Source organism: Phalacrocorax carbo, chromosome 2, assembly GCF_963921805.1.
Source record: "Phalacrocorax carbo chromosome 2, bPhaCar2.1, whole genome shotgun sequence".
NCBI lineage: Eukaryota > Metazoa > Chordata > Aves > Suliformes > Phalacrocoracidae > Phalacrocorax > Phalacrocorax carbo.
This window is the reverse complement of record NC_087514.1, coordinates 11,449,122-11,462,371: the sequence shown is the minus strand read 5'-3', so window position 1 is coordinate 11,462,371 and position 13,250 is coordinate 11,449,122. Positions and strand designations below refer to the sequence as shown.

Here is a 13,250-nt window from a genome sequence, read left to right as displayed (position 1 = left end):
ACAGACCGCCTAGTAGCTGAGCCCTGGCAAGTGTTTTTGTGGGAGTTTTGCTGATTATGCAGCCCAGATAACCTGTGAGTGAGCAAATATGGAAAGCATTGAATATTCAGCTGAAAAACCAGAAGCGGACTTGTTTCGCTGCTTGTCTGAACCGAGCTTTTAACTACATGTTGTCAGTGCTTTTCAGGAAACTCATCTCATCTGAGACACGTCATCTGGCGGTGAAGTGCTCCAATTCAGGGACAGCCACCAGGAGCCCTGTGAAGGCCAGAGCTCATGGTGAGGCACGAGTGCCTTTGCAGCTCAGTGTTGTGCTTTGCTTTCCCCATCTTCTCCTTGGAAGTCAAAAGTCAGTCCATGCAAAACAGATGTATTTTTAAACAAGAGCCAACAGTGTGATTTCTCTTAGTCTTGCACTCAGAAAACAACCTCTCCAAAAAAGCCAGTGCGTGGCGGGAGCTGGTAAACGCTTTCTCTAGATGTTCACTGCTGTTGATCCTCTTTCTGAAGGAACCCAGGAGTTTTGGTGCAACCTAAGGGCTTAATTTAAACTTCTTGTAGATAAACTGGTTGCTCCCTGCTCCTCAGGGTAACAGTTGTATACGTGCGTGAAAGCCATGCTTATGTCCCTGCTGAAGTATGTCAGCACAGATGAGCCTCTTAACTCAGTATATCAGCTCAATGGTCAACAGCCTTATGCAGAAAGGGCTTCTGCGTGCAACCCTTCTGCTTGGCAGTTTAATCTTTGTATGGGTTACAACAGAAAGCTCTCTACAAGAGGCTAGACAGATTTAAAGCCATGGTTGCCTTTGATGGAAATCATTGCTTGCTCCTCAAGGAGGTTTGTAGTCAACTGAAAGCTGCACTGAAAGCATGCGAATGGGTAGCCTGTCCAACATAAGGAGGTAGCAGAGATCTTCTTGACCTTTCCTCTGCCCCATTTCGCTGAGGAGGGAAGGCAAATTGTCCTGCTGCAGCAAGGCATCCCTCTGGTTTAGGAGTGGAAGACTACTTCCATCACGATGCTGGCATAAGACTGTACTTTCTAGTTGGGTGTTAGAGGAATTAGTAGTAGTCAAAAGGATGATGCACCAGGAGGTGGTTGGTCGGTGCAGACCTTCTGAGGGCACTGACTTCTGACAATAAACTCATCAAAACACCGTTTCAGTTTTCTTCTGTCCTTGCTGTGTTGGCTTTGTTATTTGTTGTTGGAGGACAGGAGTTATCTAAGGGGCTCTGGGCCCCTGAACAGAGGGGCAGAGGTCAGGATGTGAACTTGGCATCTGAAGACACCAAGGAGGAGACTGTGCTCCTGGAAGTGTGAAAAAGCTCTGGACACAGAGAGGGTGTGTGGCATGATGGCCGTATGACCATGATCTGTCCAGGGTGAACTCACCACAGATGAGGCATCCCTTGCAGGGGCTATTCTGTGTGTCTGCAACTCTTCAAAATAAGGATGTTGTACCATGGACAGGAGCAACCTGTCAGCATTGAGGGTGCTCCCCTTGCTCCTGTTGGATGCAATGCGGTTGGAAGAAGAGGTGCTGGCTGCCAGTTCAGCTCTAAAAACGATGGCTGTGCAAAGTCCGTCCTTGTCTGGACTCCAAGGGGCTGCTGTGCACAAGGCCTTCACACAGTTTCCTTAACAGGCTCCTTTTCACTTTTTCCAGGGACTTGCACTGTGCTTCGTTTCAGAGGGATCCAGTGAATTAACATATTGTTGCTGCTGCCTGGGTAATTGCATGCCCAGGGTCTGCTCTGCTCTGACACAGTCTTCCCGGCTTCCCAGACAGAAAGCATCCTTCTCTTCCAGCAAAACAAGGCTGCAAAGTATTGCCCTGAGACCTTGCTTGAAGGATGGAGGAATAGGAGGGTGGAAAGAGGAGGGGGAGGATGTTTCTGAAGGCATATCTGGCTTCAACACTTCACCTATCAACGAGGAGGAGGAGGTGGGGTTTTTAATCTTTATTTCTGTACCAAGGTACTAATTTTGGCTGAAGCTGTGGTTTCTCATGCTGATTTGTGCAGAGCTTGGTATGGGTGCAGTTACAGAAATTTAGGCCAGCACAAGTCACTACGGGGGCTCTGAAACTGCTTGAAATTAGCCATCCTGGGCCGCGCAGGAGTTTCAGCAGAAATTGCAACTGAGTGATCTGATACCCTCTCCTGTACTGAAAATAAAAGCCTATGAATAGGTGGGTGTAAAATGCTTACTGGTCTCACTTCCAAGTACAAAAAAAACCCCACATGTGAGCCCTCTAAGGCCCTGTGAGAATAGACCACATCTCAAAACACGTCGGTGAGCGTATTTTCAAAGCTGGACCAGTTTCTTAATGCAAATGCAGGTTTGCATTTTTAAAAGATGTTATTTGGTCAGGACTGACTTCTGGTGCAGAGCTGGCATCCCTTAGGCTTTGGTCTCCAAAAAGGAGTGTGGTTATGTGCACTATCAGGAAGTCAGCTTTACCCCCTAGCACAGCTTGGCTGTCACGCAGAGGCATGAAGAGGGCAGGGAGCATCAAGACTCTGGGATAGAGGGGAGTAGGTTAGTTCACGGCTCTGCCACTGACCTCCTGGGTGACCCTCCTCCTCACTTGATGAACCTCTCCTCTTCCACCTCCTCCTCTCCTGCCTACCCAGCACATGTGACAGTTGCCTCATGGTTTGTATGGATTCTTCCGAGAAGCCAGAGCTCAACAGCTCTCTCTGTAAGCTCCCTTTTCATCTTCTCAGTTGTGACATTTCCTGTCTCTTAGCCACATAAGTTATTTTGACTGGAAGCAAGACATTGCTCCAATACCCTTTACGACACAAGGGATGGAGTGGGGGGGAGGCCATGCTGGCAGTGTAGCTTGCTCATTCCGCACCAGAGCACTGCAGCTTGCAGGGCAGAGGGAAGGCTTCCTGAGGCATCTCCACCCTGTGGAACAGAGGCTGCAGCCTTGGGCAGTACAGAGAGCCCTTGTATAGTCGGTGCTATTCACTGGGTTGAGGAAATCCTGCTTGTTCTGTAAATACGTGTGTGTATGGGGGAGGAAGGAGGTATAACTGTCCTCCAATAGTGCTCTTGTGTGTGCTGCGGGTGGGACATGGGCAGGGGTTCCTTGGCCACTGATGCCCAGTTTGTGTCTGGGTCACCATGGGACTGGATGTAGAAGTGGGGCTTGTCATGTCCCAAGGAGAACATAAGTTACAGTGCTTAGGGGGACCTGGGCCTTCACAGTCTAGGGCTGTAAGTGGTTCTTTCAACTCTTTCTCTTGGGTGATATCACCGTACCCAAGCACTGAGCAATTCCCACCCTTTCCTCCAAAGTCACTGCACTGGTGGCAATTAGAAGGTGGTTTGCAGGACTGTAGGTTAACTCAGGCTGAAAGGGACCTCAGGTGAGTCAGCTGTGAGAGCAGACCAGGTTGCTCATGACTTCATTCAGTCAAGTCTTGAAGACTTCTAAGGATGAGAGTGCACAGACAGCTCCATGGCTTGACTGTCATCACATGGAAAAAGTTTCTCCTAACATCGGGTCTGAACCACTCTTTTCTCACCTAATGCACAGTGTCTCTCAGTCTTCTGCCAGACACAGAACCTAGTTCTGTATCCTCAGTAACCCCACTGCAGGTGCTGGGGGCTGCTGCTGGATCCCTCAAAGCCATCTCTTTTCCTGGCTGAACAAGCCTGGCTCCCTCAGCCTCTTCTCTCCAGGCAAGTCCTCCGGTCCCTGGCCATCTTGGTGCTCCTCCACGGCACTTGTTCTAGTTTGTCAATGTGTTTCTTCTACAGAGGCACCCAAAACCAGATGCAGCATCTAGATGTGGTCTAATGAGTGCTGAGATTTCTTGCCTGTGCTCCTGCTCCTGCAGCCCAGGATGTTGTTGGTCTTTGCTGCAGTTTCTTTCCTAAGGTCCCAGTTGGCCCGTGGTCCCAACAAATGCCAGCCCAACAACTGAGCAGTAACAGAGCTCTTCAGCTGGGATGCTGGGCTGTGCCTAGATGATATTCTAAATAGGACCTGTCATTGTCCTTGGAAAGCTCGAGTGTTTCTCTGCAGGCAGGAGGGAAGAGGAGCGTGGAGGAGCCCTGGGGTGACAAAGACCTCTTCTCACTGCTAATGACATCTCCCACAGGGAAAGGGACCGAGCCTGGACAGATAAGGCAATGAACTGAGTTCTGCAGAAAAACACAAAGAGGTGTAGCGTTATAATTACCACTGTCTCACTTACTCATCTGAAAAGCAAGTTTTTACTTGATGCTGTGCTTCCCGTGGGGCTGCAACTGCTGATGGCCACAGAGAGCTGAGGTCCTGCAATACCAGTGCAAAGGGCTGTGGAGCAAATCTCACTTGCTGTGCTTGCTGCTCAGGACGAAGCATGATTCCTGGTAGTCATGTGTGGAGGAATTGTATTTATATATGGATGTATACCCTATTGAAACAAAATGGCGTGGTTTCGTTCTGTGCTGCCAACAGTTAGTGTGTGAGTTTCAAACCATCAACCTATATTCTTTAAGATCCAGGAGCCTTGGGAAAAGATCCATTTTTTTATCCTGTACTAATTTAAAAAACGCTGTTTGTTTTTTTTTTTAGTGCAGCATGGTAGAAATAAAAGACAAGAAGGATAAAGAAAAGACAGAAAGACCGATACAATCGTTTTAAAGGTCTTCTGCTTTTCCATTCATGTTCTTTTCAGGAAATGAGACTGACTATATATGGGATAGGAATGAAACCACATATCACAAGCCACTGTTGAGTTCATGAAGTGACCACATTGAAAAAGTAGTGAAAAATGTGTTCTTACTAGCGCAGCGCCTTCCCAGCCCGTAGGAATCCTGGCTGTGGCTTGCAATTGTAGTAGGGTGAAGATTTGCATTTTCAAGTTGGCGGTTTTCCTTTTTACTCTTCCACTTCCTACCAGCTAATTCGGTGCTGTGTTAATTGTGAATCTGGGATGCAAATCAACTCACCTGCTTGTTTTTCTTTCATTTTCAGGTTTTCTAACTATGGAAGCTCTCCTGAGGAGCTGCATCATGCACTGCTGGCCCCAAGGATGGGATGCAGAGCTGGGAGTGAGGATGAACTACAATGTGCCGCCGGGAGTTGCTTTAGCAAGGAGAGAGGCTTTCTGGCATGTTATACGGTGCTGAAAGCCATGCTACCCTTGACAGCAAAAATCCTTATCCTTCTTGTGGTTTTTTCCAGGACAGCTGATATTTCCTGTTAGAGATGCTTTGTATGCAAATCAAGGCGGTACAACAAAAAAAAGTCCTGAAAGCAATCACACTGATAAACTAAGACCACCGGGGAATTCCTGCTTATCATTTTTTATCTTTTCTTTTTTCAGTTCTGTACTAGATACTTCTTTGCCTGTTTTTTCTTACAGTCTTTAATGTTTGCTCTGACAGACCTCTTGCTTATAAAATACAGTGCTTCTTGCATTTTGCAGAGCTCCATGTCAGTCTACATGAATAAGAGGCAGTAAGTGCTGGGAATTGGGGTTAACAGTCACTGTGTTTCACCTTTGCCCTGCATTGCTCTGGTGCTTTCTGGTGTTCAAGAAAGAGATGAACCTCATACTGCAGATTGCCACGTGCCTGTAGTGATGGTCGACCTGGAAGGTGAGCCCAGAAACCTTCAGGAACCTCAGGAAAGGAAAGAGGAGAGGAGGGAAACAAGAAGCAGCCAGCAAGAGTTTGTCTAGTAACTTAAACAGGAGCAGGATTTGACCTTCCCGAGGCACTTCAAGAGATGTCGTGCTCAACACTGCACTGCAGTGGTGTGAATTGGTCATCTCCTTGCTCCAGCAAAACAAACTCCCATCTGCCCAGCCTGTGCCCTATAGGTATCACTACATGTGCAAGGGGTTGATCAGAGCTGGGCTCCCACCCTGCTGCCAGCAGCAGCAGCTCATCAATGCTACAGGTTGTGAGGGTGAAAAAAAGACTTTTAGAAGCAAAGCAAGAAAAGGACATGTCAGAGCAAGAAGGAGCTACAAAACTAGAGAGTATTCCCGTGTGAGTCCAGAGATACCCACTGCAGCCCGGGTCTTGTTGAATCACACTGTGGTTGCTCTGGCCTTTGTGTGGGTAACGGTGATAATCACTGTGTGTGGTGTTGGGTTTTATTCTTTGGTTTTTCTTAAATGTAAAATTAACAGTCAAATTGGCGTTGGTAGGGCAGCGAGCCTGGTGTGGCTTTTATCTACCCCGAACCTGGGGACAAAGGAGGAGAGGAAAATGGCTTGACCAGTTTGGTGGCCGTGCACTTAACGGTCCTGGAGTTCAAAGCAAAGGACACAACAGTCAGGCACCCAAACCCGCCTGGGCTCCAACTGATAAGTCGCATTTCAAAGCAAAAGGCAATCCTGAAGGGGCTCTGTCGAGTGGCTGAAGCCTGCAATGCTGAGTCTTCTTTAAAAGGGGATTTCATAAGGAGTAATATGAACAGAAATGGCTCTTCTGTGGTTTTACACATTCCAGGCATGCCAGGACTGTTCCTGTCAAGGAGGGGCAGTCTCTGGGGTTTTAGGTTCTTTTTTTTTTTTTTGGCAAAATATTTGCCACAAACTAGCAGCTGAAATAGTGAAAAATAAATGAGAGTTGCAAAATCATTACAGTAGCAGTAATGGAAACTGTGAGGCTTACACTTAAACTGGCTGTGGGGTTTCACCCCATCATCTACGCTGCTGAGCTGTTGGGGTTACTACTTTTGCCTGCTATGACTGCTTCAGGATGGATGATTTAAAAGCAGAGCTTCAACTGTTGGTTGCCCAGAACCTCAAAAAACAGCGCTTTAGTTTTTTTCAGAAGCTATGCCTTTTCAGCAGAACCACTGTTAAGTATAAAACCCTTCAGTGTCAGTGCAGTTATGTGGATATACAGCATCTTTACATTGTACCAGCAGCATTGATTTCTGCAGATCTATGGGTACAGAAATGGGATACAGCTACTCTTGCTTCAAGTGCACTTATTTTGCTTTCAAGCAGACTGTGCCAGGTTGGTTTGCACCTGTACACTTCAACACAAAGTTGATTTTAATTGATTTGAGAGCTTCCACGCACAAAATGACAGTGCCTTCAACCTTAAAGAGCACCTTAACTGTGCCTTAAAAGAGTCTGAAGTTTCACATGCAGTAAGGCACTAGATGGTTCGTGTAGACCTGACCTGTTAGATAGGTGTCTAATTCATAAGCCTGTTCTTCCAGGCATGTGTGCTGCTCCTGTTGCCATAGTCCTATGAGCTGTGTAGGTAGCAGGAGCTCATGGATAGCTGAGAAAGCTACGACCAGAGGTGTTACTGCCATCACCTTGCTAGCTTGGGTGCCAAAAGGAGCATGTCTGGAAGTGAGACACCCTGCATAAACACTCAGTACCTTTATCAGCAGCACCGTGCTGGCCACAGCCAGCTCAGCACTTTGGCAAGCTGGAACTGTACCTTCACCTTCTCTGCAGATGAGACTAAGCCCTCTGCAGGGGGAGCAGAAAACTGAGCCAGGGTCATCCTGGCAGAGGCTGAGCCATGGGGCCATAGATACCCACCCTGAGAATTCACTTTTCAGCCTGGGTTTGGCCACGGCGTGAGTGCAGGCAGAGGGTGAGATGCAGAGGGTGAGAAAGCGTCTTTGAAAGTGGCAATAAAGGAGACACGTTAGGAATTAACCTTCTGGCATGGTTTTACATAAAGGTGAATATGGTTATTTCATGATGAACAGGAATGGGACTGGATTTACCCTAGTGAGACCACATTTGGAGTACTGTGCCCAGTTTTGGGCCCACCAGTTTAAGGACAGGGAACTGCTTGAGCAAGTCCAGCAGAGAGTTACCAAGATGATCAGGGGACTGGAGCATCTCCCTTACGAGGAAAGGCTGAGAGGCCTGGGTTTGTTTAGCCTGGAGAAGAGAAGGCTGAGGGGGGATTTCATCAATACCTATAAATATCTAAAGGGTAGGTATCAAGAGGATGGGGCTGGGCTCTTTTCAGTGGTGCCCAGTGACAGGCCAAGGGGCAATGGGCCCCTTGTCACAGGAAGTCCCACCTCAATATGAGAAAAAAACCCCTTCCCTGTGCGGGTGCCAGAGCAGTGGCACAGGCTGCCCAGGGAGGCTGTGGAGTCCCTTCCCTGGAGACATTCAAACCCCACCTGGATGCGTTCCTGTGCCCCCTGCTCTGGGTGTCCCTGCTCAAGCAGGGGGGTTGGACAAGGTGATCTCCAGAGGTCCCTTCCAACCCCTGCCATTCTGTGATTCTGTGGATTTAGGATGTGGTGCCTGAAACCCCTTCCCACCCTCTAACACAGGCTGATGTTACAGAGGAATCTCACAGCTGTCACCTGGGCTGTTGTGGGTCTGTGGGTGGAGGAACTTTAATCACTTTAATCATTTGCTTGTCATCAAATGCCGCACTGGCAAGATACAAGGAAGGAAGAGCTGGTGTTAATTCAGTGCTCAACGTAAGTATTTTTCACCTGACAGAAGTCTGGTCTTGTAGCCTTCTGGGCTGCTTGCCATTTTGTGTTTGTTTCCTTAAAAAAAAAAAAAAAAGCGCTTTCTTTTCCCCATCAGTGCTTCCAACCAGAGACATATGGAAACAAAAGGTCATAAGGTGCAGTCAGCAGTAAGCTACCTTTTTACTGGGCCTGTCTTGCAGGGGATAGCTCTGAAGTGCATTTTTCTCTGGCCACTCAGGGTCTCTGCTGTGGAAGTATTTATTGCTGTGAAACTGTAGCACACTTTACAAGTGGCAGAAAAAACTACTTTTGTAACCAAATAATTGTGTTTAACTTACAAGTCTCACATAGGTGCATGTTTGGAAAATTTTTGTTTTGAACCAAAATAAGTTTTCCACTGTGCCATCCAGTGTGGCAAAACGAGTGGACCTTGAGTTTCATTTTAATATAGAATTAATCCATTTGACTGCAGCAGGTTAAATTGAGATGCTCTGTTATCCTTCTCTTGGTGTGTCCTCACTTGATATTTTGTGCTTCAGAATTTCCATTTTCCCTCTTTTTGATGGTTTGAGAGTTTTAATAGAGATGGCAAAAACATAAACATTTTTGTCCTTGGGAAGGCTATGGCAAGTTATGCAGTGGTGAAGAGATGCTGACAACCTGTAGAAGAGCCGGTTTTTGAAGCATGGGAAGTGGTTAGCGCCTCATTTGACGTCCTCACATCAAAGCTGGACAGCACGCTGGTCAAGATGCTCCGTTTGAACCACAAATTACAGGGCTTTGGGCAGAAATCACTGGATGAAATTCTGTGGTCTTTATTAGGCAGAAGGTCAGACAAAATCATTTAGCTGGTTTCAGCTTTTAGAATTTATGAATCACATAGTGAGGGGTTTTTTTTGAGTTTGCCTGAAAAGTTTGCCTTGGTAGCATGCAGAAAACAAACCCCATCTGTTCTCTCATCCTTTCATCATACTGTGTTGCTTTCGAATTGTCCTAGGAGGAGGATAAAGTTGGGCTTGTTGGGCTTCAAATTTCAGTATGGGTGGCAAAGGCAACTCTACCTTGACTATTATGGGCCTCCCATGACCACAGGAACGGATGGTACCTAATGCCAGCCCTGATTTAACAAACATCTGAGGACCGGCTCATCACCACAGCAAAGCCAACAACTGGCTTTTCTCTGTTCCTCATGGGAATTGTGCACCATGGGATCCTGCAATGAGGCAAAGATGGGAGGAAAGCTCCAAAGGCAGCGTATGTGCTTTTGTTAGTGTCCAGTTACTTCATCTGCAAGCCACCGAACTTGGGACTGCCAGAACTGGCAGGAAAGAGACACTTTTGTTGCCTGGATGTGTAAGAGTAGCTGAACTCAGCACCCACACTTCTACACAGCACCTTGTGAAAACAGGGAAATTTGGGGAAGCCCAGAGCAATGCAATAGCTGGAGAAAAGAAGGGGAAAATCATGAGCCAGAAATGTAATGAAAATAAAAATAATGTGAAATAATCTTGTTTTCTTTCCCTTTATGCAACTGGGATGAAAATGCAGGTGTGAGCAGAGCACTTGCCATCTGCAGCCTTTTCTTCCCTGCCAAATGTGACTTGTGACATGGTGCCACCCGGCACTCAGCGGTTTTAGCAGTTCAGTGGACATCCCTGGTTGGTTGCCCCAGGTTTGGCCTGTCTTTGCGGCAGCGTGGACCCACTCCCCTTTGTAAGAAAGAGCTCCGATGCCTTTCTTGTCCTATAGTAAAACTTCCACCAGACCTCAACAGGGACCGGACAATGCTGGGCAGAGTTTAAACTATCAGGTCAAAAGGCTTCGGAGCCATCTCCTCCTAAGGCAGGCATCTAAAATAGGTAGGTTGCCCCCTGGTAATGGCTGTTTGCCTCCAGTGACTCTGAGGGGAGGCCAGACAGCTGGTTGAGATATGGACTACTGCACTTTGGATGTCTGAAGCTCCATGAGATGAACCCCTTCTCACCACCTGCATGAGTGAGAAGGAGCTACTAGAACAAAGCAGCTAATGAAGATCCATCTGACACCGTCCGAGATGAAAATAATACAGAAACTTTAATCAGCTCTCACAAGCCGAGCGGTCCCTGGAGGTCCCATACCAAGCCTGACCCACTTGCTGGGCCCCAGCAGCGCGGCACTGGGCATTCCGCCTGGCTTCGGAGGAACGAAAGGACAGCAATCTAAAAAGAGACGGGAGCACAGGGGAAGGCAGTGAGTGGTAAGACTTTTTAAGAACTAGTTGGGGTATTTTGATCATTATTAAATGCAAACCCACCTTCTGCAGCATTTCTTTTTTTGAGCTGCTCAGAAAGGAGGGAGGTGTTCGGAGAGATCTGTTTTCAGCCTGATCAAATGATTTCCCAGTTCCATCCGTGCACCCGCCTGCTGCATCCCAGTCTCTCCAGCCGTACCATGCTGGGGAAGCTGCTGTGAGCGTGTGTCCTCGGGGCTGAGCTCCAGCACTGTGACTGGCTGCCCCCACCCCAGGCTGTAGCCCGCTTTGCGGTGACGGAGCAAGGGCTCTTGCCACCAGCAAGTAGCCGCATGACTGTTTTGCCAGATGTCCGCGCTTGCAGGCAAGCCTGCCTGCGCAGAGGCTTGGGATGAACCCAGGCTCCCATCCGTAAGGTCTCTAAGGGATGTGACCGCTTTGCAATGGCTTCAGATTGGGGCATCTAAGTGAAAAAAGCGACAGTGGGTAAAACTCAAATCCAAAATCTCTGGGCTTTGAGAAAATTATAGCAGTGGACTATGCAGCAAACTGTAATCCACATCCCCTTCCAGGAAGGTGTTGCTGGGAAGATGGTTCCCACATGCTCCTTGGAAGGGCCGCTCTGCTGCCAAATGAGCACCGGTCTTTCACCCGCCTGTGTGTACCTGTCCCACAAGCTGCAGCTGGGATGCCACTAGTCCTCGCCAGACCCTGGGAGGATGCGAGGTGCTGGCACCCGCCGGCATGCCGAGGCCTGGCTGACTCCCCCGGCAGAGCGACGCTCCAGGGCCTGTGGACAACAGTCCAGCAAAGTGAGAGGAGAACAAACCGCCTCCTCCCTGTGTACAGCACACCTTGATTTTCTGATCTTTTGTTCTCTTTTTCTTTGTCTGACAAACTGAAGTACAAACCTCTTTCACCTGTTTGTCATTTGTTCACTGGTGGTTGACTAAAGGATTTGTGTTGTTTTTTTTTAATTGGTAGGGTGATGATGTAATTATAAGCCTAACATTCATGGTATATTTTGGTGCCATCTGAAAAGCGTGAGTCGTTACAGAGAATGTGAGAATGGTGGGGTTTGTGGGATACATTTTTTTAATCCCTGAGTTTCAGTCTCAGTTTGGAATGAATCAAACATGTTTCATGGGACTGAAAAAACTGGGATTTTTCCCCCATTCTTGCTGCAGTGTAGGGGTTTTGTTTGGTTTTTTTTTTTTTCATTCAAAATGTTTACTCACATATGAAGATTTCCATATGTTAAATGGTTCCTGGTAAGTTGGCAGCAAAAGGAAACAGAGGAGAAGACAAGCGTTGGGTTTTGGTTATTTCCGCGTTTTTTTCAATTTTATTTAGATTTGAGCAAAATGGCAAGCATTTCATTTTGACCTACTTTCAAATCTCATTAGTCAATGAAGAGAGGCTGGGAGGTGTGATCATGGGAACATCAAAAATACAGCAGATCAGGACAGGAGAGACTAACAGCAATCCTGCTCTGATGGTCAGCCCAGACCCCGCTATTTTAATGTATCTCATCTTTTTTTGTGTTAGCAGTAGAAGACATCCAGTGAGTGAAAGGGGATGAGGAGGAAGGAGCCACCAGCGCTCCTCTCCCCATTTTCCTTGTCTCCCTTCCAAATGACAGCAGCCTGCATCTCACAGTCACCATGGTTGCATCAAGGTCTTTATTTTCATGTAGGACTCATCAATGCACATAAGTGCAGATGGACAGACACGTGCTCACTCTAGTCCCTGGGCTCTGGAGCCTGCCATCATTACCAAGGCTGAACTCAAAAGCCTTGCCCAGAGGAAGGATATATCAACTCAAATTAGCAGTGCAGGAGCATGGTTTCAATACTCCCCAGTCTGAGCAAACTCACCAGTTGCTTGCTTGGCCTGTGGGAATATGGACCTTTAGCTGTGATTGATCCAAGATTTTGCAAAGCTCTCTTCTCCACAGCAGCTCTGCCTTTCTAATTCCAGGAAAAGCACACCAGCAGCTTCAGCAGGGTTTGAAAAAGTCTATCCCAGAGTTAGTGTCTTCCTGAAGAACCAGCAGGAGAACCACATTTTATTTAAGTAAGGAAATCAATGCATCTCCAATCACCTTGATGAATTTGGGTTGATTTGTGCCAGCTGAGAAGCTGACCTTCAGTGTGTGTTAGAGGCAGCTGGTAGGTGGTTGCTTGATACATCCTGTTAAAAGACCTTGTTTTAAATTGCTTAGTGCTTGGGAAACTTCACTGTTCCAGGTACAGTTTTCCATGCCAGGGAACAGACTCTTTCCTGTGCACTTGATTTTGCAGCCAGGTATTTGTATTTATCTACAATGTAATTATTTCATGGCTACTCACGATAGGCTTAGCATTGCACAGGGTATTTTCTGACAGCCCAGATGAAGCAGCCCTGCTGTGATGAGCTCTGTTGAAGCCTGTTCCCAGCACACACAGGCTGCATGGTTTGTTTGGCTCATGTTTTGTTCAGGAGGCCTTAGTGGCCCTTCTTCATCATTATCAAAATTGTTCACTTTCTGATGACTTTGGCATTCCAAGTTTCAGTCTTACAGCAGGAGTAGCAGCACTTTTCCT

General features: G+C 47.3%; 1 long non-coding RNA gene across 3 annotated transcripts in view; it reads left to right on the top strand.

The window, feature by feature from the left end:
- Positions 1–13,250, top strand: part of LOC135311848 (uncharacterized) — a 159,760-nt gene that overhangs the window by 134,209 nt on the left and 12,301 nt on the right. For 2 of the 3 annotated variants that reach the window (XR_010371378.1, XR_010371379.1), the window contains one exon: positions 4,983–11,685. This is a non-coding gene — a long non-coding RNA (uncharacterized LOC135311848). Of the gene's footprint in view, positions 1–4,982; positions 12,742–13,250 lie in introns of those variants that run through there. The other variant, XR_010371377.1, reaches the window with a different exon arrangement.